The sequence below is a fragment of the Nyctereutes procyonoides genome, unplaced genomic scaffold (genome assembly GCF_905146905.1).
Source record: "Nyctereutes procyonoides isolate TBG_1078 unplaced genomic scaffold, NYPRO_anot_genome, whole genome shotgun sequence".
Classification (NCBI taxonomy): Eukaryota; Metazoa; Chordata; class Mammalia; order Carnivora; family Canidae; genus Nyctereutes; species Nyctereutes procyonoides.
Window position 1 is genome coordinate 18515123 of NW_026575040.1, and position 25155 is coordinate 18540277.

General features: G+C 38.8%; 2 long non-coding RNA genes across 4 annotated transcripts in view; one reads left to right on the forward strand and one right to left on the reverse strand.

Moving 5' to 3' along the window:
- The window catches only part of LOC129506361 (uncharacterized), a 158803-nt gene that overhangs the window by 47568 nt on the left and 86080 nt on the right, over positions 1–25155 (forward strand). For all 3 annotated transcript variants that reach the window (XR_008663749.1, XR_008663750.1, XR_008663748.1), the window contains exon 4: positions 24036–24152. This is a non-coding gene — a long non-coding RNA (uncharacterized LOC129506361). The remainder of the gene's footprint in view (positions 1–24035; positions 24153–25155) is intronic.
- On the reverse strand, positions 10233–18994 carry LOC129506362 (uncharacterized). Its single transcript, XR_008663752.1, has 3 exons — positions 18897–18994; positions 18271–18402; positions 10233–10657 (listed from the first exon to the last, which is right to left on the reverse strand). It is a non-coding gene; the product is annotated as an uncharacterized LOC129506362 (long non-coding RNA).

Consider the following 25155-nt stretch of genomic DNA (forward strand, 5'->3'; position numbering starts at 1 on the left):
TTCATCCTTTCTGATGACTGAATAGTATTCCATGTTTTGTTTTTTAGATTCCATATATGAGTGAAATCATATGTATTTGTCTTTCTCTGTCTGACTTATTTCACTTAGCATAATATGCTGTAGGTCCAACTTTGTTCTCACAAATGGCAAGATTTCATTCTTTTTTGTAGCTGAGAAATATTCCATTGTACATATATTACCACTTCTTCTTTACTCATTAATCTGTCAGTAGAAACCCAGTTTGCTTGCATATCTTGGCTATTGTAAATAAAGGTTCAATGAACATAGGGATGCATATATCTTTTTGAGTTAGTGTTTTTGTTTTCTTTGGATAAATAACACAGAAGTGGAATTTCTGTATCATATAGTATTGCTATTTTTAATTTTATGAGAACCCCCATACTGTTTTTTATGGTGGCTGCACCAATTTTCATTCCCACTAAGAGTACACAAGTGTTCCCTTTTCTCCACATCCTCACTGACACTTATTTCTAGTCTTTTTGACAATAGCCATTCGAAATGTGGGAAGTGATATCTCACTGTGGCTTGATTTACATTTCCCTGATGATGAGTAATGTTGAGCATATTTTCAGGTGTCTATTTGCCATATATATGACTTCTTTGGACAAATGTCTGTTCAGGTCCTCTGCCCATGTTTTAATCAGGCTATTTGGATTTGGGGGGTGTTGAGTTGTATTACTATCAATCCCTTATTCAATACATCATTTCTAAGTATCTTCTCCCATTCAATAGGTTGCATTTAAGAAAAAAAAAGATTTTATTTTATTTGAGAGAGAGAATGAGCAAGAAACAGAGGGAGCACGAACAAGAAGAGGAGCAGAGGGAGAGGGAGAAGCAGACTCCCTGTTGAGCAGGAAGCCAGAAGCAGGGCTCAATCCAGGTACTCTGGGATCAAGACCTAACCCCAAGGCAGATGCTTAACAGACTGAGCCATCCAGGTGCCCCACAGGCTGCCTTTTTGTCTTGTTGATGGTTTCCTTTGCTGTTCAAAAACTTTTTAGTTTGATGTAGTCCCATTTGTTTATTTTTGTTTTGTTACCCTTGGCCTGAGGAGACATCAAAAAATATATTGCTAAAACCACTGCCTATGTTTTCTTCCAGGAGTTTCATTGTTTCAAGTCTTATATTTAAGTCTTTAATCCATTTTAGTTTATTTTTGTGTATCATGTAAGAAAGTGGCCCAGTTTCATTCTTTTGCATGTAGCTGTCCAGTTTTTCCAACACAGACTCGGTAATTTCTAAAGAGCTTTTAAGTTCCCAAATCATTTAATTTGGAACTCAGGCACTAAATCCTTTCTAATAAGAAATCTAGCACAATGAATATTTCTCCCCTTTTAAGAGTTACTTTGGAAGTAACAACCAGGCCCTTTTAGATTACATTTAGTTTGAAAGTCTACATGGAGAATTAAAGAGCCAGTTAAAATAGAAAGGGAAAAAGAATAAAGACTTTTTTTTCTTGTTTTCAAACACACCAATCATCCACTGAAGCAAACAACACACAGAAAGATACAGGAACTTGAATAAGAAAAAAGGTGAAATAAATTGTTGTCAGTGTCTTTTTGTGTTCTAACTCCTAGGAATTTGTAGTAAATTCTAGCTATGTGTTAAGTTATTGTGAAATTCCAGTGAGGAATTGAGGAAAATGAGACAGCCTGGAGGAATTTCTTGTAACAGAATCCACTCTAAAGGTTTAACTGCATAGCTTTAAGGAAGGAGTGGCTCCAAATAAATAGAGGCTTGATGATTAAAAATGTAAATTTAGTGGGTGCCCTCTCTGTGTTCTCAAGAATTTTGTTCATAAGTAAACTTTTTAAAATTTAAATTTAATTTACAATTTGCAGGATAAATCAACCAAAGTGACTTCCTAAATATATCTGCCCTTGTAAGGAGAGTTAAGACCACATTCAACAACCGTGGAATACCTCTTTATTTTTCCTGTGAGAAAGTTCTTTTTTTTTTTTTTTTAAGATTTTATTTACTTATTCATGTGTGTGAGAGAGAGAGGCAGAGACATAGGCAGAGGGAGAAGCAGGCTCCATGCGGGGAACCGGATGTGAGACTTGATCCTAGGATTCCAGGATCACACCCTGGGCCCAAGGCAGGTGCCAAACTGCTGAGCCACCCAGGGATCTCCAGAAAGTTCTTTACATAAAAAAAAAAGCAATCTGACTTTTGCCTGAAATGCAAGAAAACCCAGGGCTACATGATTCATTGAGCTGCTTTTATGGAGCTGTGTACACCTATTCTACTCCATGCATATAGTCCTCAGCTAATAATGCCAGTGAACAGGAGACTTCCAGCAGAAGGAAGGGTTCCAGTCCTGCCAACTGTTACACTATTTATCTATTTACACTTCTGCTTCTCTCACCGGAATGTGAATTCCTGGAGGACAGAGAAATTGTCTAATTCATCTTTTTATCCCTAGAGCCACTGACACATAGCAACTTCCCTTCCTAATATCTGCTTATAGGATAAGTAAATGATGTTAACCCATGATTCAGTGCCCCAAATAATAAAAAGCAGAGTGTATAATAATTTCTAAGCATCCTTAGGTATGGGCAATAATAGTTCTTTTCAGGTATGCTAACATAAAACGTGGCACCTGGCATCTTTGAAAATTAAGCATGTATATAATATATATATATATAATGTATATATATTTCCTAATGCATGTATAAGCATGTATAAGCATATGTTGTTTTGATTATTTCCACACATCTCTGGCAGGCAAACTTTTCTAAAGCACCATTTTTACTTTGTTATTCCCCTGGTTAAGGACCCATGATGACTTCTAGTTGCATAATATATTGGTTTGGAGCCTTAGGACAAACCAATAAAAAGCAGAGTTTTCAATTAAGTTCAAGATTTCATCAGCATTGTGTGATGGAAATTACATAGAATTTTGTTATGTGGCCATAATTATTAATCAGTACTTATTTGAATGCAAGGGAAAACAATTCAATCCAATTTAGTTTAAGCAAAAGAAAAGAAAGGAAGGAAGGAGGGAAGGACGGAAGAAGGAAAATAAAGAGAGAAAGATAAAGAGAAAATATTTCTTTGAATTAATGGGAAGTCCAGGAGATTGTATGTGGCTGTAGGCATGGCTGGTTCCAGAGGTTCAAATAATGTCAGGACTCTGTCTGTGTTCCTTTCTCAGGATCACTTATTTCTTCTTGGCTTCATTCTTCAGTAGGATTTCTCGTTTCTGAAGGCAATGTGGCCTCCAGTTGCCTTAAGCTCAATTCCTTCAAGTTTAGCAATCTCCAAAGTAGGGAGAATCATCCCAATTACATCCAGAGGAAAAGTTCTGGGGAGGACTCTACTTGGCCTAAACCGGGTCATGTACCCATTTCTTAATTAATTACTGTGGTGAAAGAATGGGATATTTTGGGGCCCTGGGTTGGCTCAGTCAGTTAAGCATCTGCCTTCAGCTCAGGTGATGATCTTGGAGTCCTGGGATTGAGCCCTGCATTGGGATCCCTGTTCAGTGGTGAGCCTGCTTCTTCACTTCCCTCTACCTCTCCCCCTACTGTGCTCTTTCTCTCAAATAAAATCTTGAGAAAAAAAAAAAAGAATGGGATATTTTGACTGGCTAAATCTTGATCGCCAGTCCCTGCCTTGTGGGCATGGGAAGGTAGAGTCTCATCATGGCCGGTTCCTTCAAGATCACTTGGAATGGGGTAGGGCAGTTCTTCAAAGGAAAATGCGTGACTATTATCAGAAGGGAAATGCATGGACAAAAGTAGCTTAAAAGTCTACTACACCAGGACTGAAATGGAGCTTATATATGCAGGTCTGGAGACCAGCTGGCATCCATCCAGCTTGCTCAGGGGTCCATTCTCGATGACTGGTGTACATGCTGTACCATTGTTAACTATTTTGAATATCATCCCTGCATGACAGCATCTCACCACTTATGAGTTAAAAATAACATATGTAATGCAATATGAGCATCATTGAACACATAAAAAGAACATTTATTTTTATGGAACAAAAATTACTTTACACCTAAACAAATATTTTTGGCAGAGTATTTTCCAGAGCCTGATAATATTTGGAGCAAAAAAAGAGAATTGGTGAAATTATTGCCTTTTTTTTTACTTAAAGAAGAAGTAAATGACATGCATATATAGTCCTTCAAGAAGTGTTTGTATCATATTATCACTCTTCTCAATATCTAAAAGTGGTTTGACTTTCCAATAATAAAACTGAATACTTCTGTCAGTAGTGAGCTTAGGGACACATGCACCAAAGGAAAGCTAAGCACCAAATCCCTAAGATGCCCTTCAAAACCAGTCATCCATTTAATTTGATCTATTAAACAAACTTAGCAGTTGGGATGCCCACACAGTGAGAAACGCTGCTTAGAGATGGAATTTTGGCTTTAATTGGAATCTTCTGTCCTTTATTAGACAACCATAAGCTTCCAATTATACACACCATCTTCATTTCAAATTATGGATTTATAAAACCTTATGAATTTTCATTCCTAGCAACAGATTTAGGAATAAACACAAGCTTCTGTCATGAACAAATATGAGGGGTTTTCTTTTCTCTTCTTCTCCTTCTTCTTCTTTTTTTTTTTTTCCACATCCCAAAGGTCATTGATAATTGACTAAACTCCCACTGGGTATCCAGAGATGTGTTAGGTACTTGCAGCTATTAAAAGAAAACTTGAAAAATAATCCCTGTCCTTGAAGAATTTAGGTAATATGTCTCAGGAGAAAATAAATCAACAGAACTTAGAACAATAAGGTAACAATTAAATGACAGCTTTGCTGTTTCAACTATTGGTGTAATGACTTCCCCTCCATTTCAGTCTGTTGACATTTTATTCATTCTGCAGGGTCTGTTTCCAGAACTTTCCTTAATTTAGCTTTATTTGATTAATTGAATATAAGGTAGGGCCAACATTCCTTGGAACCACTCAGCCTAACACTTGACACGTAAAATGTCGTCAGTAGCTCTTTAGCATTGATAGATTCAGTCCAGCCTCTGTAGTCTGGTGAGAAGCCCAGACCACTCTCTTGCCATTTTCTCCCCTTGCTCGTCTACTTGCGCGCTATTTTTGAAAGCAAACCAATCCTGGTACCAACTCCAAAGCTAGTTTAGTAAACAAAACAAAAAGTTACCAAATACTATGACTCTCCATAGGTAGTCTTCTCTGCATAGAACAGTCTTTTCCTAGGATGCCTGGGTGGCTCAGTGGTTGAGTGTCTGTCTTCGGCTCAGGTCGTGATCTCCAGGTCCTGGGATCAAGTCCTGCATTAGGCTTATTGCAGACAGCCTGCTTCTCCCTCTGCTTGTGTCTCTGCCTCTCTCTGTGTGTCTCTCATGAATAAATAAATAAAAATCTTAAAAAAAAGAACAGTCCTTTCCTTTCTCTTCTCCCAATTTAGCTCTTGACAAACTCCCAGTCACCCATTAACCTAGCTCAGACATCACTCTCTCAATACGGTCTTCCCTTTCGACCCTGTCTCTGTCTTTTGTACTTGTTTTTATGATTCTTGGTGGTGATGATTTGCTCCCAATGTCTGCCTGCATTCTCCCTCTAGTGGGCAGCACCCAGCCCTCACTTAGTTTGGAATCCTGGGTGCCTCATAAGAGCTCCTGGCATACAGCAGGTCCTTCATAAAATTTTATTGAAATGAACTGGGTTGCATTTTACTAAGTTGGAGTGTAGAGAAGACTCAAAGCAGCTGAAGATCCTAACTGAACCCTGGCTTTTATGTCAATGTGGAAAAGGGAAACGTTCTTAGAGAAGGGGGAAATGATAGGAGCAATGCCCCAGAGGGGAGAATGAGCCAGGTGAGAGCTGGGGACTGTGGATGATCATATCTGGCTAGAGTAGAGGGTGTAGAGTGGAAAGTGTTGGGAAATAAGGTCAGAAAGGCAGGCAGGGCCATGTTGTGGAAGACTTTGAATGTGAAGCAAAGGAGGTAAAACATGACGCAATACATACTGCAATTCAAGAAAATAAAAATTTAGAACTATCCCAAGTATCTGTGTAGAAAATGAGCTTTATCCCTCATCCTCCCTTTTGGAACTTACATTGTTACTGTTAGTATGTCACTTGTCCCAATTGGCCTGGAGTCATCTGAGCATAATAGTCTGAGGTTTGAACCAGAGTGTGATGTGTTGGGAGTCAGAAGCTCTGGAGTTGAGTTTCCGCTCTGGCACTAATTTGTTACCTGATATGGTGAAATCACCTCACCTCTCTAATCCCATGTTCTCATCTGTAAAATGAAGCAGAAGGTGGATGATATAATTCACAATGTCCCTTTGATCTCTAGGAGTCTCTCTATGTAGCAAAATACTAATACTTAGGTAACTTATTAATCTATCTTTGCCCCTTGGTTTTGTTTGTTTGTTTACCTGTTCACTGGGTTTCAGAGTTGCTTTATTAGACTGGTCTCTGACAGTCCCACAATCTGCTCTGCTGAAACCAGCCTCTGTGGTCTTTGCTACTATGTCACACGGAGAAAACCCTCCCCAACCTACCACCCCTCCTTAAAAACCCAGCTCCAGCCCAACATCTTTCTTAAAGCTGTTCCTAATCTCTCCGAGTCTCTGATATTTATTCCTTGCTTTTGGTGTTTCAAGATATTTTGTCTTGAGTTATTCTTTGTTTCATATTGACTTTTCTCTCTCCAGTCACTCTGTAAACTTAAAATAAGGAACTGTTATATGCGGTATCTGTTCCTCTCCTTTACCCCACTCAACCCTGGTACAAAACTAGGCACAAAATAGACATTTAGTAAGGTTCTTAAATATTGAATGAATGATGTACAGGAAATATTACTAAAAATAGAAAAATGAAACCTTGACAAGGACATCAATAGGGCTTGGAATTAAAATTATGTAGCATATCAATGATTTTCTAGATGGTGTTTTGTATCTAGCAAAAGACTGCTTTGGGATAGGGTGATCTGTGAAGTTTCTGGTTTGTGGGCTTGTCTCAAATTAAAGAGTGGGTGGTACCAGGTCCTAGATATTCCAGCCAACTCAAGGAAAAGAGAATACAGAGAACTGTTTACTGAGTGACTTTGCTGTTGGACATGTCCCAAGTGCAGCTTGAGAACATCGGGCAGAGTTACCACCCTGCTGCCACAACCTCTGCCAACTTGGCTAAGAAGCAGTGAAGTTGACCTGTCTTTTGGCTCTGGAACAAGGCAAGGGAGCACACCAGCAGGCATGGGAAGGAAGAAGTTGTGAAACGAAAGACATGAAAAAGAGATGACTATGAGCCTTTTTCCTGTTTTTCCCTATTACCCTGAATCTCTCTCCTGCCTCCTGGATACTTGTAAAGTGGTATAAATCCGAACCTTGTACTTTATACCAGGTGAGGTATGGGGCTCTGGGGGTCTAGCTGGGGGTAACAGAAGGCAGTGAGGATCACTTTTGTTTCCTAAAGTGGTCCTATGATAAAAGGTTTAAAAATCACCATTCTATTCAGCTGAGGTCCTTAGCCTTGAAACAAACTAATGATGCTCAAAGCAAAATAGAGGGAAGTTCACTCACTGTTGGAAGTAATAGTTGAGTTCTAGATCTAGCAGGGTTGGAGCTCTCTTGATTGTAAATTAGCTCACGGGAGTTGGAACTCCAGATCCTGCTTTTGCTCTCAAACTGCCTCAGGCCTCAGCCTGTTTCTCATAGGAAAGTCTAGAAACCATGGATTCATTGTATGCCCCCACCCTTTCTGACATGCCCCAAAGCTCTTAGGGTTTCTAACAGAAGAAGGGGGCATTGCATTGATTTGTCTTACTGTGTGTGGAAAATGTAGGAATAACTCCCATGTGTCATCAACCATTCAGTCAGCACTTAGTTCCTTAGCAGGGGAAATGGTAAGATTTATTAGGGAAAGTATCTGTCATACCATATAAATAGATGCACAGTTAAGGCAGATGCAGCAGGCAGGGTGTACGTTTCTGTGTGCCTGAGCATAAGGAACTCATTAAGAACTCTTCGGAAAAATCAGTCATTTGGGAAGATGGCAAACATAAGGATACACTTATATTTTGATGCAAAATATTCCTCAAAACAGTAATTTTGGCTCTAAATGCATTATTGGGGTACAAGTAATTTTAATTAAAAATGCTTTTTGCTTTAGTGTTTTACTTTTGAGAAAACAAATGCGAGTGATAAAAGCAGCCCAAGAGTAGGAAAAGGTACATAAAACAGGTCTCTTTTCCACTGCTGACCCCAGGCCCCAGCTTCCTCCCCCTTTAGAGATCATCATTATCCATTTATTTTATATCATTCAGAAATATTCAACACAAGATGACCCTCCTTTTTCGTTTTTACACAAATGGTAGTCTACTTGTCATATTCCTCCACAGCTTACTTTTTTTTCCTTAACAGTATGCCTTGGAAATCATTCCTTATAGTCTGTACATATGGCCAGCCTCATTGTTCTTAACAGATTTAACTGATGTTGACATCTTGCCATAATGGCTTTAGGGTTTTTTTGTTTTAACAATACAGATATATTTTAACCACAGCCCCATTGCCCAGTTCTGTTGCTCTCTGCCCAAAGGTAATCACTATTCCCCAATTAGCATGTATCCTTCCTGCCTGGTTGTCATATATTTACTATGTTTGTATTTAGTATTTCATTGTGAGACTCTGGCACCACAATTTATCCACAATTGTGTTTTTGAACATTTAGTTTGTTTTCAAGTTTTGCTGTTTAATAAATACAATGCTACAATGAACATTCTCTTTTATGTCTCTCTGGGCACATGTATGTGAATTTTTTAGGATGTATATCCACAAGGAGAATTCTAGGTCACAGTGCATGTGCATACCAACTTCATCTGATATTGCAACATTATTCACCAGTGTGGCTTTTAGCAATGCACATTCACACCAACCACATTTAGAAGTTTTTTTCTTTCTCTCTTTCTTTTGTTTTCTTTCTTTCTTTCTTCTTTCTCTTTCCTTCTTTCTTTCTTTCTCTTTCTTTTCTTTCTTTCTCTTTCTTTCTTTCTTTCATCTTTCTTTTTTTCTTGCTTCCTTTTTTTTCTCTTTTTCTTTGTTCCTTGATTGTTTGCTTTCTTTGCTGTTATTGTTATTGTTGTTGCTACATTCTTACCAACACTTGGGCTTCTCAGACTTCTAAAATGTTGCCAAGCTGATAAGGATGAAATAGTACCTCATTGTGGTTTTAATTTGCATTTATTTCTGAAGGTATCTTTTCTTAGTTTTTTGGCTATTCAGTAGACTCTATAAATAATTATCGAAAACTTTGACAATTTTTCTACCATATTACTTGTTTTTCCTTATTGAGTAGTAGGGATTATTTTATGTTCTGGATACTAATACAAATAATAGTTTGTATTATAATTAATTTCTCCTAGTCTGTGGCTTGCATTTTTACTATTTATGGTGTCTTTTGTCTAATGCAGTTTTATATTTTAATGTATTGAAATTCTTGCTGTAATCATTTGTGCTTTTAGTTTTTTGTTTAGGAAACCCAAAGAAATGTAATGAGGACATTCTCTTATACTTTCTTTATAACTTTTAAGATTTTCCCCCATACATTAAAATTTTTAATCTGTGTGAGCTATATTTTTATTATGGTATGAAGTAGAGATCTAAATACTCCCTCCCAGGATATGCACTGGCTATGACTGGTTCTCTTGGCACCGTTTATCTAATGGTCACCATTCCCTGCTGACATGTAAAGCCATCTCTGAACCATTCCAAGTTTCCATATATGTATAGGTCAGTATTGACTTATTTTTTTCATTATGCTCATTTGGCCTGTTTTTATATCCTTGTCTCAATACTGCACTATTTAAATAACTGTGGCCTTATAATTAGCCTAGTAGGGCAAATATCCACTTAGTTTCCTTTTTCAAAAATTTCTTTGCAGTTTTGTTTTAATTACTTTCCACATGAACTTTAGGGTAGGATTGTTAAATTCCATGGAAAGTCTTGTTGGGATTCTGATTAGAATTATAATGATTCATAGATCTATTATAAATTCATGGGGAGAGCTGCTGGATTTACACAATTATATCTTTCAATCCTTCAGTGTCTTATCACTTATCCAGTGCATCTTTTACGTAATGTTTTTTTAATTTTACCAAATAGTCTTGAATATATTTCCTTGGATTTTTGCCTAGGTATCTACTGTAAATGAGACATTTTATATAAATATACATAAATATATTATTTTTTCTTTTACACTCTAAATATATCCAGAATGCTGAATTCTCCTATTTGTTTGAATTACTTACTTATAAATTCTTTTGCAATTTCTATGTAAATAATCCCATGGTCTGCAAATATGAGAAATTTTCTTTCCTTCTTTCTTCTCCTTCTTCTCCTTCTCCTTCTTTTTTAAAGTGTCACACTGGCTAAGACTCTATACAGTGTTTAAGAGAAGTTATGATAACAGGTATCCTTGACTTGCTCTTGACGCTAAAGAGCACATGTCTAATGTTTTACCACTAAGTAAAATATTTTCTAGGGGTTTCTGATAGATACATATAGAAGAGACTGCCAACTCCCTCAGTTTTGGTTGGTTCTCTCCTTTTTCTTAAGTAGAATCTCTTTCTTTCTTCTTTCTTTCTTTCTTTCTTTCTTTCTTTCTTTCTTTCTTTCTTCTTTCTTTTTAGAGAGAGAAGGGCTGAAGGAGAGAAAGAGAGAATCTTTTTTTTTTAAGATTTTATTTATTTATTCATGAGAGACACAGAGAGAGAGAGAGGCAGAGACACAGGCAGAGAGAGAAGCAGGCTCCATGCAGGGAGCCCAATGTGGGGCTCCTGGGACTCCAGGATCACACCCTGGGCCGAAGTCAGGCATTCAACCATTGAGCCACCCAGGCATCCCTAGAGAGAATCTTAAGGAGGCTCCAAGCCAAGCACATAGAGTGATGTGGGGCTCTGTCTCACAAACCTGAGATCATGACCTGAACCGAAATTAAAGAATCAGATGCTTAACTGACTGAGCCACCCAGGTGCCCCAGAATCTTTCAATTTTATCTGAAGATATGTCTGCCAAGAAAATGCCTGCATTTCCCAGCCACCTTCAACTACATGAGGGCACATAACTTAGTTTCTGCCATGGGAATGTAAGTTTGCAAATTTCAGTCTATCCCTAAAGGGAAGCACTTTCCCCCTTTCTACTTCCTGTAGCCTGGAATGCAGATGTGATGACTGGAATGGGAGCAACATTTTGGACTTGAAGTAATCTTAGAAATAAAGATTACATAACACATAACAAAATGATAGAAGGAATTTGGCTCTGAAACATCTAACTAGTCTTTTACATGAGAAGTAAAATTTTGTATATTTTGGAGGGTTTTTTTTTGCCACTAATAGCCAAGCCCAATCCTATAACACTCTTCACCAGGATAATGAGGTTGTAGTCCATTCCCAGCTTGCCAGTAGTTTTTCTTTTTTCCATAAATTGCACTTTTGAAAAGTATTTATTTATTTATTTATTTATTTATTTATTTATTTATTTATTTAAAAGACAGAGAGAGAGAGCGAGAGCGAGTGCATGGGGGCAGGGCCAGAGGGAGAGAATCCCAAGCAGACTCCCTGCTGAGCTTGGACCACCCCCCCCCCAACCAGGGGCTTGCTCTCATGAGCCTGAGATTGTGACCTGAGTGAACCAAGAGTCAGATGTTTAACTGACTAAGCCACCTAAGTGCCCCCATAAACTGTACTTTTATAATTGCTCATCCATACTGATGAGCTGAATTATATTGATAGATTTCTTTTAGCCATCTTTGGAATTCTGTCATTATATACTTTTAGAGGTTGTAGATGTACAAAGATTTGATTTCTTACTTTTCCTAAGGTTTTCAAATGAAAAATTTTAAACTAGAACAGTTGGCCTGCACAGTGAAAACCCATATATCAACCACCTAGATTCTACAATTAATCTTATTATATTTGCTTTGTGCCTTATTTTTTATGATGTGTTATAAATGCATTACTTAATTTAGTTAGATAATATTTAAAAATATTCATGCACATGTGTTCAAGAGTGAGAATAACTAAATATTTTATTTTTTCATATTGTCTTTGCGCAATTTGGGTATCAAAAATATACTTCTCTCATACAATGAAGCAAGGATCTCTTCTGTCCTTTCATTGAAAATGTCTGTATGATACAGGAAATAAATTTTGAAGATTTGGTTGAACTCACCTATGTGGGTAAATACTTGGTTGGCATAGTGCTTTTTTAATGGGTATAGCTTTTTTTTTTAATTGATGTATAGTTGACATAAAATGTTATATTAGTTTCAGGTGTACAATATAGTAATTCAACAACTTCATATGTTATGCTATGCTCAACCCATGTAGCTACTGTTTCTTACCATACAACACTATTATAATACCAGTGATTACATTCTGTATGCTTTCATCCCCATGACTTATTCATTCCATAACTGGAAGCCTATACTTCCCACCCCCCTTCACTCATTTTGCCCATCCTTCTACCCCCTCCTCTCTGGTAACCATCAGTTTGTTCTCTTTGTATTGTATTCATTGTATTCTCTTTGTATTTATGGGTCTGTTTCTGCTTATGTTTGTTTGTTTTTAAGATTTTATTTATTTATTCATGAGAGACACAGAGAAAGAGGCAGAGACATAGGCAGAGGGAGAAGCAGGTCCCCTGCAGGAAGCCTGATGTGGGACTCAATCCCAGGACCCCAGGATCATGACCTGAGTCCAAAGGCAGGGCATGATGGCTCAGTGGCTGAGCCACCTAGGAGTCCCTGTTTGTTTATTCCTTTGTTTCATTTTTTTATATTCTACATACAAGTGAAATCATATGGTATTTGTCTTTCTCTGTCTGACTGACTTCACTAGCATAATACTCTCTGAGTCCTTCCATGTTGTTGCAAATGGCATGATTTCATTCTTTACAGCTGAGTAACATTCCATCATATGTATATACCTCATCTTCTTTATCCATTCATCTATCGATTGATACTTGGCTTGCTTCCATATCTTGGCTATTGTAAATGATGCTTCCAGGAACATGGGGGCTCATATATACTTTTTTGAATTAATATTTTCATTTTCTTTGGGTAAATACTCAATAGGAGAATTACTGGATCAGATGGTATTTCTATTTTTAGTGTCTTGAGGAACCTCCATACTATTTTCCACATGGGCTGCACCAGTTTGCATTTCTACCAACAGGGCAGAAGTGTTCCTTTTTCTCTGTGTCCTCACTAATACTTGTTTCTTGTGTTTTGGATTTCAGCCATTTTGACAGGTATGAGGTGATATCTCATTGTGGCTTTGATTTACATTTCCCTGATAATGAGTGATGTCAAGCATCTTTTCATGTATCTTTTGGCTCTCTGTGTGTCTTCTTTGGAGAAATGTCTATTCAGGTCCTCTGCCCATTTTTAATTGGATTATTTGGGGTTTTTTTGGTGTTAAGTTGTATAAGTTCTTCATATATTTTGGATATTAACTCCCTGTCGGCTATATCATTTGCAAATATCTTCTCCCATTAAGTAGGTTGCCCTTTTGTTTTGTTGATGGTACAAAAGCTTTTTATTTTGGAATAATCCAATAGTTAATTTTTGCTTTTGTCTCTCTAGCCTGAGGAGACATACTTAATGGGTACAATTTTTTTAAATTACAGATTCAGGGGGGTGGGGGTGAATGGGTGATGGGCACTGAGGGGGGCACTTGACAGGATGAGCGCTGGGTGTTATTCTGTATGTTGGTAAATTGAACACCAATAAAAAATAAATTTATTATTAAAAATTACAGATTCAATTATTTAATGGGCATAAATAAATATATGGATTGCCATTTCTTTTTCAAATCAATTTTGTGATTTGTATATCTCTAAAGAGCTGTCCATTTCATTAAATCATCAATTTTTTTGTGTAATGATATTCACTATATTTTCTAGGGCTTTTAAAAACTTTGACTCTCTTTGTAGTCATGGCCCTTTCCCCCTACTTTTTTTTTCTCTTTTTCCATCAATCGATTTTGCCAAGTTTGCCTATTTTATTAACCTTCAGAAAGAACTAGCTGTTGAGTCATTCGATTCCTTATTCATTCTCCCCTTTCATCTGTTTCTCTTCCTTTTGTTATTTCTTTTCTTCTGCATTCTCTGTAGTTAACTTTTTGAGGTATATGCTTCCTTCTCTTCTATTATATGCATTTAAAGCTCTGAATTTCTTACTAAATACTGCTTAAATTGCATACCATACATTTTGGCACTAGCATTTTAAGTGTCTGGACAGTGCTAAACATTTGGTAATTTTCATTACTTTTTCTCCCTTGCTTAATAATTATTTGGAAGCTTCTAACATGAGTAGGGCAGTTTAAGTATTATATTGATTTAAAATTTTATCTCATTGTTATCAGAGAACATGTTTTATATGATTTTGGGTCATTAGTATTCATTTGAAATTTGCTTTTTGACATACTATAGTAAATTTTTATGAATTTTTCACATGTGCTAGAAATAATGTATATTTTGAACTTTGGGTGTAGGATTACTTATGTTGTTTATGTCTTCTACAACTATAATATTGATTTACACACACACACATTTGAGGTTCCAAATTACTATTTCTTCAATGTGAACTATTCTATTTATCCTTGTATCTTTATATAATCACCCTCCTTTTGCCTTAAAGTTTAAAAATTGATTTTGATATTATTATTTTTTAAATTTTTGTTAAATTTTAGTATGTTATTCAGCATAATGACCTCTCCATCATCACTTTTTTTTCCATCATCATGTTTTAAGTGTATTTATTAATAAGTAGTACATGGTTGAATTTTTATTTTTTATTTATTTATTTTTTAATTTTTTTAAATTTTTATTTATTTATGATAGTCACACAGAATGAGAGAGAGAGAGAGAGGCAGAGACATAGGCAGAGGGAGAAGCAGGCTCCATGCACCGGGAGCCCGACATGGGATTCGATCCCGAGTCTCCAGGATCGCGCCCTGGGCCAAAGGCAGGCGCTAAACCGCTGCGCCACCCAGGGATCCCCATGGTTGAATTTTAAAAGCCCTTATGAAAATCTCTTTTAGTAGGCAAATTCAATATATTAATATTTATTTGTACTTTGATTATTGACCTATTTGGACTTTGTGCTATCATTATGTTGTTTTCTGTTTACCATTCTTTAATTTTGTTTTTTTTTTCCTTTTCTACTTTCTATTAGATTGATCTAGTTTTTTTTTTTTAAGACTTTATTTATTTATTTGAGAGCGAGAGAGCATTCACAAGGGGGTAGTGGGAGGAAGGAGGGCAGAGGGAAAGGGAGAGAATCCCAAGCTGATTCTGCACTGAGAGCAGAGCCTGAGGCAAGGCTCATCTCATGACCCTGAGATCATGACCTGAGCAGAAACCAAGAGTTGAATGCTACACTGACTGAGCCACCCATGAGTCCCTCGGTTGATTTAGTTTTAAAATGTATTTTCCTCTCTACTAGAACTTTGCTATTTTCCTAGAATTAGGATTAAAATTAAAAAGTCCTGTATGGAAAAAAAAAGTCATGTATGAGAATTAAACCACAAGCTTCCATACTGCTTTGCCAAGCTGAGTGGTTGGACTTTTCAACTTATCTTTCCATACTTCAAGGGTCTTCCTTCAAGGACAGTACTTGGGTCCCCAGAATCTATGTTTCAGGAAGCTCAAGGAGCTCCTTTATTCAGTTTCTGAACTTGAATAGAGAAGGTGGCCAAGGGCCTGGGCTGGGCTAAGGGCCAGGTCTTCTTTGCCCAAGTCCGGGGGTCAATATGACAGACAAGGACACCTGAAGAAAACCCTGAACAACTGAACAAGCACTATTTAGACCATCAAGTACATCAGAGGGTCAACTCACACTGAACCCACTATGGTTTTGTTTTTTCTTTTTATTCTAAATCCCTTTTCCCCCCTTTTGGCCTCAGCTATTTGTTAAAAAATTTTATTGAATTTTAACCAGCATTTCCATGTACGTATCAATCTGCTACACTCTAAAAAGCTGTGGTAGTTAATTTACTTATCTTACAGAATGTTTATAGGTTCCAAGTCTCACCTTCCACCTCAGATCTTTTAGTTTTTGTCTGTTTTCCTCAGCTTCTGCTTAGCCAACTTACAAGTAGATTATTATTTTTTTTCCCCATCTTACTCCTTGGCATTGATGATTCATTTTGAAGTTGTAAGTGACTGTTCTGGCCTTTCCTCAAATCCCCTTGTCTCTCAGATTGAGGCAGGGAACCCACCCTGCTGCCCTGTGCACAAGCCCTTGGATATCATATACCAATAGTCCAGGTAGGAAAGCTGAAGTTTCTGGGTGTGTGACCTTTCCCTTGTCTTCCAGTAGTTTCTAAAATGATGGCTGTGACAAATCTCAGCCTTCCTGGCTGCACACAGCCCTGGTTTTGTTGGAAACATACCCAGCTGGAAGCAGTTGACATGCCCAGACCTTTCAGCATTGGGCTTTCCAATATAACATGTTGGGGCCCTTATATCCTGTCGCTTCTTTTTGGCTAGGTGGCTCCCTCCAGTCACAGGCATTCCCTGGGCAGCTGTCTGAGTTAACATCTGAGTTTGGCCAGCACTGGCCCAGCTGTGGTTCCTGGCATTGCCACTCATGAGCAAATTCCCTAGTGAGCCCAAAGGGCTGCCTTGATTTATTTTTTAGGCATGATTATCTTGGAACAAAGCCAGCTTCGTAGGTATAAGACCAATGCAGTTATACTGGCTCCTCACTCAAAAAAATCAGTATTTGCATTAATACTCTGCTACTGCTATCTTGACATTTTAAAACAACTTTTGAATAAAATTTAAACGTTTCAATTTTGTACTAGGCTCCAAAAACTATGTATCCCTCTTCTTAGGAAAAACAGAGAACATCACTGGCTCTCAGAGAAGTGGACTGGCGCTTATTGACTAACCCAGCTTCTTAGGAGTCCAGGGCAACAAGTATTAATTAGGAGTAATTATTAAAAGATGTATTTTTAGGTGTAGTACCATATCCTGCAGAGCTTACATTATGGGAAGCTTCCTTCTCCATAAAGTATTTTAGTGCTTCAGGAAAGGGAGGTAGGTACACCTCTAGAATAGCCGTCCAATAGACCTTCCATTACATTAACAAGAATGTTAATGTTCTATATTCTTGCTGTCCAGGGTGGTGGGCACCAGCCACATGTGGCTACTGAGAACTTGCTATGTGGCTAGCATGAGGACCTGAAATTTCTAAATTTTAATTTTATTTATTTGTTTATTTATTTATTTTTAAGGGTTTTATTTGTTTATTCATGAGAGACAGAGAGAGGCAGAGACATAGGCAGAGGGAGAAGCAGGTTCCCCGTGCGGAACCCGATGTTGGACTTGATTCCAGGACCCTGGGATCATGACCTGAACCAAAGGCAGACACTCAACCACTGAGTCACCCAGGTGCCCCAATTTTAATTATTTTAAATAGCCATGTGGGGCCACTGACTACCAAACTGGACAGTGTAGCTATAGAAAAAATAATTTCTGACCTTTGAAACTTTGATTATATTTTGTACTGACTCCACATCAAGACTTAAAATTAGGCTTTGTCCAGAAAGGATTTTTAAAATTCAGATGTGGGCAGCCCTGGTTGCTCAGTGGTTTAGCGCCGCCTTCAGCCCAGGGCCTGATCCTGGAGATCCGGGATCGAGTCCCACATCAGGCTCCTTGCATGGAGCCTGCTTCTCCCTCTGCCTGTGTCTCTGCCTCTCTCTCTCTGTCTCTCATGAATAAATAAAATAAAATCTTTAAAAATAAAATAAAATTCAGATATAAGGCATATCTACAACTAGATAGGGGAACTCAAAGCACAGTGTTTTTTTTTTCTCGAGTATTGAGAAGATATCCTTCCTACCAATGAAAGCTAAGCCATGAGTCTCATTTCTAGAAGGGAAATCTTACATGGATGAATGAATTGTCTAAAGACTGCCCCTTCCAGTTTTAAAGGATTATGGAAGAAATAAGGAAGACAAAGAAGAAACAAGGTCAAAGGTCAGAGTCTAGGCAAGGAATGATAGTGAGGAGGTGTAGTGGGAGGTGAGTTGACAGATAAGCTTGAGCCATCCCTCCTGGGCCCACATGACCTGGTGTACAATGGATCCAGTAAGTTCCGTGTGTTTTGAGAGCACAGTACATCACAGGGCTCTGGTCAAAACAAAAACGTAGCTGAATAGGAACTTTGAGAAGGCCTTAGAACCACAGATTTCAGAGATAGATAGTACTTCATTTTAGAAAGCCACACCAGAAAAATTATACCTTAGTGGTCACCAGTCCAGGGAACAGAAAATCCAGGCGCTCCACTATTCACCAGTGAAGATCCAGATGATACTATCTCTGCTACCACGGGTCATCAAAACTCTTACGGAGCCCAATACACACAGATGTTATCTTGAAGGACACAAAGAGATGAAGAGAAAATTTGAAAGACCATTTTACTTAAAGAAATTAAAGAGAATTCACATACAGGAGTTATTGGTATTATTGAACTGAACTAAATTTAACTGAATGAGATAAATTTATGATTCTTTTTCATAGTTCCCTGTGGATGAGCAGATGTATTACAAGGAAATAAAGAAGCTTCATTTTCTTTGCACATCTAAGGGCAGAGTGAGGGAATTTGTAATTCTACTCCAAATATGTTTGCCTTCCTGCCAAGCCAGTTGCAGGCAACAATTCTGTTCACAAGCTTTAGCAGAGGTGGAATATGTGGCAGGAAGAGGAGTGAGGATGCTAACCTGCTGTTTTGAACATAGGGACCAGCATTATGAGAGAATTGGCCACTTTACTCATAGACACATGTCCTTTCTTCAAAGGTACTAACAACTTCACATGGGCAGTTCATTGGGGGCTATCCAGAAGGCAGTTTTTCTCTTATCACCTACCTGGACATGGAGAAGGTTGTAGATACTTCTGCATACTGGTCCAAGAGCTTTGAGAACAATGGGAGAAGCTCAGTCTGTCAGACTATGGTGTCATTTTGCCTGTGCAGTGCCTTACTCATCTTCTAGTGCTGAATGAATCACATCTGGAATCAAGGAGGCAAGATCTATTTGGGCAATATGCTAATTATTTATCTGGATCTAACATCCCATCAGTCCCTTGCCATACTGTAACATGTAGTCCCTCTGTGGGCTACATCTCCACCTGCAGGCCAACCCTGAGAAGTACATGTTCAAGAAAATGGAGGAATTTCTGGGTTGTGTTCTGTACAGCCAAGACATCTGCATTGTGATTCACATGTTCATGTCCTAGAGTAAAAACCCACATGGTTCATTACATATATTTAGCAATTCCTGAATTTATTACAAAATTCATTACATACTTATTTTCCTTGGCAGTTAGAATAACTGACACTGTCAAAAGGAAAGAAGGCTTTTTTTTCATTCTCAGAGGCAGATCCAGCTTTCCAATAAGCCTTGCATAATTCCTCCAACCTTCCACTAGCCTACCTGACTCAGCCCAATCTATATGAATGTCTGCAGCTATTCAGATGAGAAACATTAGACCCCAGAGGACCCAGCCCTCATGCCTCCACCCTCTTGGGGCTCCTTTCCTGGAAAATTGGCTTTTGGAAAAACTCAAATGTTCATCCTTTTTGGGAATGAAGATTACTTGTCATAGAGACTAGAGTAGCTAAGATAAGTGCAGAGATTCAGTTTGCATGAGTGTCATCTTTTCAAGTGCTTTAGGTTTACTATTTAATACCCAGTCCTGGAAAGGATAGAACCATGAATGTAGACCACAGCACCAATCCTGGAAATCATCTGGATGGGAATTTTGAGGACACCCAGTCCTGGCCATCAGGTACAGATAGGGGTCCAATAATTGGATTTTTATTATATCTAGGTGTAAGAAGAATAAAGTGGTTAAAAATTGGCTTTATTTTTTAAAAATGGGCTTTAAATTTACATTCTGAGGTTTCTTACTCCATTCAGGATTCTGTAACAAAATACTACAGAATTAGTATCTCTACACAACAAGAATTTATTGCTCAGAGTTCAGGAGGCTGGTAGTCTGGGTCATGGCGCCAGCATTGTCACATTCTGGTAAGGGCCTCTTACTGGTTCATAGCCAGCGCCTTCTCACTGTTTCCTCACATGGTGGAAGGGGTTAGGGATCTCTCTGAAGCTCTTTTATAAAGGCACTAATCCCATTCATGAGTGTTCTTAAGTACCTCCTAAAGGCTCTACCCCCAAAACCATCACTTTTGGGGATTAGGATTTAACATACGATTTTTCACGGGGACACATTCAGACCATAGCATGGATGAATGGTAAAGCCAATAGCTGCAGTGGAGAACACTGTGGGAGAAACAGGTTTGGGAGATAAGATCAAGTTCTATTTTAAAAAAATGTTCAACTTGAAATTCTAATTAGACATCTAATGGAAATGTCAAGTAGGTGGCATGATGTGTTTGTTAAGTCTGGAGCTCAGGGGAAACGTCAGGACGGGAGAATATATAGATCTGGGAATTATTGACAGGGAGATAGAAATGAAAGCCATGGGACTGGATAAATCTCCTCCAAACTGTGAGTGAGTGTATTTAAAGAACAGGAGAGGTTTAGACAAATTTAAAAATCAGGAATAAGTGGAAGGAGCCAGCAGACTAGGAAGAAGCCAAGCAGGAATGTAGGAGGAAGGCTGAAACAGTGTTGACTCAGAAGCCGGGTGGTCTACTGAGTCAAATGCTGCTGAGAGATCCAGTGAGGGAAGGACTGGGAATGGCTCAGTGGATTTAGAGGGATGGAGCTCATTGGTGATCCTGAGAATAAGGGCTTTAGTAGAGCTGTAGAGAAGAAAATGAATGGAGAACGATGAAAAGAGACTGAAGTGAGCAAGTGGAGACATTCAGCATTGACCACTAATTTTAGGAATGGTAATGGAGGTGGTTCTGAGCAGGGGGAGGAGGTAGATGGAGGAGGGCATAGATTCAGGGGAGGACAGGTTTTTTTTTTTTTTAAGGTGGGAGATATTCTAGCATTTTTATATGCCAACAGGAGCATATAAAGGAAGTATGGAAACCCTAAAGAGAGTAAGTGATGGAAAGTACAAAGCCTTTGAATAGGTTAGAGGGGTCCAAGGCTTAAGTGAAATGAAGTCTAAGAGGACCTGCACTCTAGTACAGTTTTTTCACCATGAAGGAAAGAGTCAAAAATTAGTAACCGCAATGATGTGAAGTTGTCATAGCTGTCTTCTGGTTGCTCCTTTCTTAGTAAAAGGAGAGATGAAGTCTCTTTCCACCAGCTCCACTAGCCCAGCTCACTGACACTCTGCCCTCAACCCAGAATTCCATCAATTTACCCTGACAACTGAGTTGGAAGACCCAAGAATTTTATGAAAGGTTTTGGATTCCCAGCAGTACCACAGCCAGCTCTGGTATTTTGACCATGAGTAGTGATGCAAGTTAGAGAACCAAACACAGGAACTTCCCCCACCCAGACTCAGAACCCGAACATGTAAGTCTTTTTAATCACCCACACTGGACAATGGAGTCTAGAGTGCAAAGTAGAAGAAGAACAAGGCCTGGTTAGCTACCTTAATTTCTTTTAGTTTCTACCTGTATACTCTATTTCTGACCTCCTTATTGTCAGTGGGTTTCCCAGTATTTCCTCATATTTAGATACTTTGGCATTAAGTGGTTTTTAATTTAGCCTCTCCCTAAGTTGCTTCCTCTTGAATTTCTTCCTCTTCAGCTCCAGGGAGACTCAGACAAATCCCAGGGTCCCAGCTACCATGTCCCCTCCCAGGTTTCCTGGCTCCTATGGTTAGGGAGAAAAGTCCTCCCATAAGTGGGAAAACATATAAAAAAGCTTATAAAATAGATTTTAGAAGGATAAACCTATGTCATCGTAAGGTGTTGTTGACTAATCCGAGCAGAACAGCAACAACAGAGCAAGATTTTGCTGTCATCTAATCCTCTTTATCCATTTCTAGCGCCCTCAGCCCCCCAGAAAAGCCTTCTACAGGAACAACACACTCCTTGGGAAAATGAGTCAAAGTACAGATAGAGTTTGGAGACAATGAGGGGAAAGAACGTTGCTTCCCCATGGAAAACCACATACATGTACACACACTTTGGTTACCATACATAGCAGCTACAATTACTGTACCATACAGATGAATGAATAGCAAGTTTGAATGTCTTTTTTTTTCTAGCAAGAATTTTACAACAAAACATAAAGAGATACATTAATTTAAAAAGAAAACATGCACAATTATACACAAGTATCTTCATTTGGTAAACAAGTTTTCTTTAGCCAAACGTTTCTGGAGAGGTATTTGGGCTTTTATTTGAATTAAGGTAGCTAAATAAACATACTTCTAGCTAAATGGGAGTCAGGGTGAATATTTATTTTCCTACATAATGTGTGACTAAACAAATGAGGCTTTTTTTTTTTAAACACTCCTTATATTGAAAGCCAAACCTTTAGTTTGTCGTGTGCCATGACTCAAATGCTTTAGGAACTTCTTATTTGAAGTACCTTCAGAGCTCTCTTTACACATAGGGTGATCAACCATCTGTTTTCCTGGGACTGAAGGGTTTCCCAGGATGTGGGACTTTGGGTTTTAAAACTGAGTAGCCTTGTGTCAACTTTCCTGGGTTACCTAGAACTGAAGGAGATTTCACTCCTAAAACTGGGAGAGTGCCAGGCAAAATGGGTTGAGTTTGGTCATCCTATTTGTAAACCTCACAAGAAATGCCAGCTCTTTGCTTTATAGTTGTAACACTGTTACTCAATTTGATCCCCTCCTTATTTTTAAAGACTTGGCTCTAACTATCTTTTGGCTATTGCAAAAGATCAAATTTCTCATCCACAAACAAATATGGGGTAGCACTCAAAATAGTCTGAGTTCAGAAGGCAATTTTAAAGTTTTTTTTAAAAAGATTTTATTTATTTATTCATGAGAAACATGGAGAGAGAGGCAGAGACACAGGCAGAGGGAGAAGCAGGCTCCATGCAGGGAGCCTGATGTGGGACTCGATCCTGGGTCTCCAGGATCTCACCCTGAGCCGAAGGCAGATGCTCAACTGCCGAGCCACCTAGGTGTCCCTCAGAAGGCAATTTTATAAACTTTTTCTTCCTTCTTTCCTTCCTTCCTTTCCATTTTCACCTTTCCGTATCTGGGTTACTGTCTGTAAAAGTATGTGTGTTAGTGGTGAACGTGATACACTCTCTCTTTAACCATAGTCCTGTCAGGCTCCTCTGACCCTCTTCTCTGCTAGGTCTCCACCTTGGCCCCCATCCTGTCTTTGGCCTGTCTATCCCAGTGTTAGCAAAAATGCTATTATGTTGTTTTTGTTTTTAAGATTTTATTTATTTATTCATGAGAGACACAGAGAGAGAGGCAGAGACATAGGCAGAGGGAGAAGCAGGCTCCCTGGGGGGAGCTCAGTGTGGGACTTGATCCCAGGACCCTGGGATCATGACCTGAGCCAAAGGAAGATGCTCAACCACTGAGCCACCCAGGTGTCCCTTAAGTTGGTTTAGTAAGAGTCCCCTTACCCTTGAATCTCCTCTTAGTAATTCTACATTTGCTGTCACATTCACTCTGCCTATTGGCTAAAACTCCCCTGCTGCCTTTGCTGTAATCTCTCCCCTACTACAGTGCTCTTATTGTAATTGTCCTGAATAAAGTCTTCCTTGCCAATATATTCCTTTTTATTTCTTTTTCTTTTTCTTTAATTTTTATTTATTTATTTATTCATGAGAGACACACACACAGAGAGGCAGAGACACAGACAGAGGGAGAAGCAGGCTCTACGCAGGGAGCCTGACGTGGGACTCAATCCCGGGTCTCCAGGATCACGCCCTGGGCCAAAGGCAGACGCCCAACCACTGAGCCACCTGGGCTGCCCGTCTTTTTTATTTTTTGAGTAGGCTCCCTGCCCAGTGGGGAGCTCAATGTGGGGCTTGAACTTATGACCCTGGGATCAAGACCTGAGCCAAGATCAAGAATCACTGACTGAGCCACACAGGTGCCATTTTAATAAGTGTCTGAATAATTCTTTTCTTTAACAGTTATGATGTCGTGACAGGATTAAATTCATCATTGGACTCCTGGAACCTCTCATCCAGGACCCCAAGTGTATGCTTCTGAAGACTTTGTTTCACTCCTGACTGATTAGAGATCCACTGGTGAGTCCAACTCCTTACCCAATGCTCTGGATAACAGACTGTTAAAGCATGGTAAGGGCAGATTTTGATTCTTAAGATTCTGAGTATACTCTTTGAAGCTAGGATAGAGTCCCAGGATGGAAAGTGGGACTCCAGTTGGTTGGAAAGTGACTGCATAAGCAAGCATCTTTCTGGATGGATGTCTTCTGGGATCTTTCTGAGTAGGAATTTACTCCCTGACTCTTTTTTTTTTTTAAAGATTTTATTTATTTATTCATGAGAGACACAGAGAAAGAGGCAGAGACATAGGCAGAGGGAGAAGCAGGCTCTCCACAGGGAGTCTGTTGCAGGACTTGATCCCTGGGCCCTGAGCCAAAGGCAGACACTCAACCACTGAACCACCCAGGGGTCCCTACTCACTGACTCTTGAAGTGACAAATTCCTGACTCTTTTGGAGGCCTCTATACTAGAAAATGGGTGAGAGTCCCAGGCATATGGAGGCTGGGTTAAAGTCCCAGGCTTCTTTGCTAGCAAGGTATCATGGGTTAAGAACAAGAGAGCTTCTCAGTAGACTCAAACCCTTTCTTATACCTGTGTTAACTATATGTTCCACCATCATGGCACTAGCTCTCTACTTGCTTTCTTGTTGGAATACTTTTACTTAGAATAATTGGGAACTTCAATGATTTCCCCAAACTGGTTCCTCTAAGACTTATCTCTCAGCATTGTTTCCATTCCTCCATCCTTTTACCACCTTCAATCCTCCATTCCTTTGTTTCTGTTGATTGGACTGCCTTCAAGCCCCTACTTCCTCCATCTCTCTGTCCACCTCTGCAAGACTTTCTCTTTCCCATTCCAGCCTCTCAGTTTCTTATAGTCACTTGAACTTTAAACTTAGGTCCTCCATCCGCCATTGGGGGCTCTCAAGAGACTCAGGGACCACCCAGAGAAACTACATGCAGGGCAAAACAAAATCTTAAAAATTTCCTCCAGAAGTATTTATAAAAAGCATTAACTTTTGTTT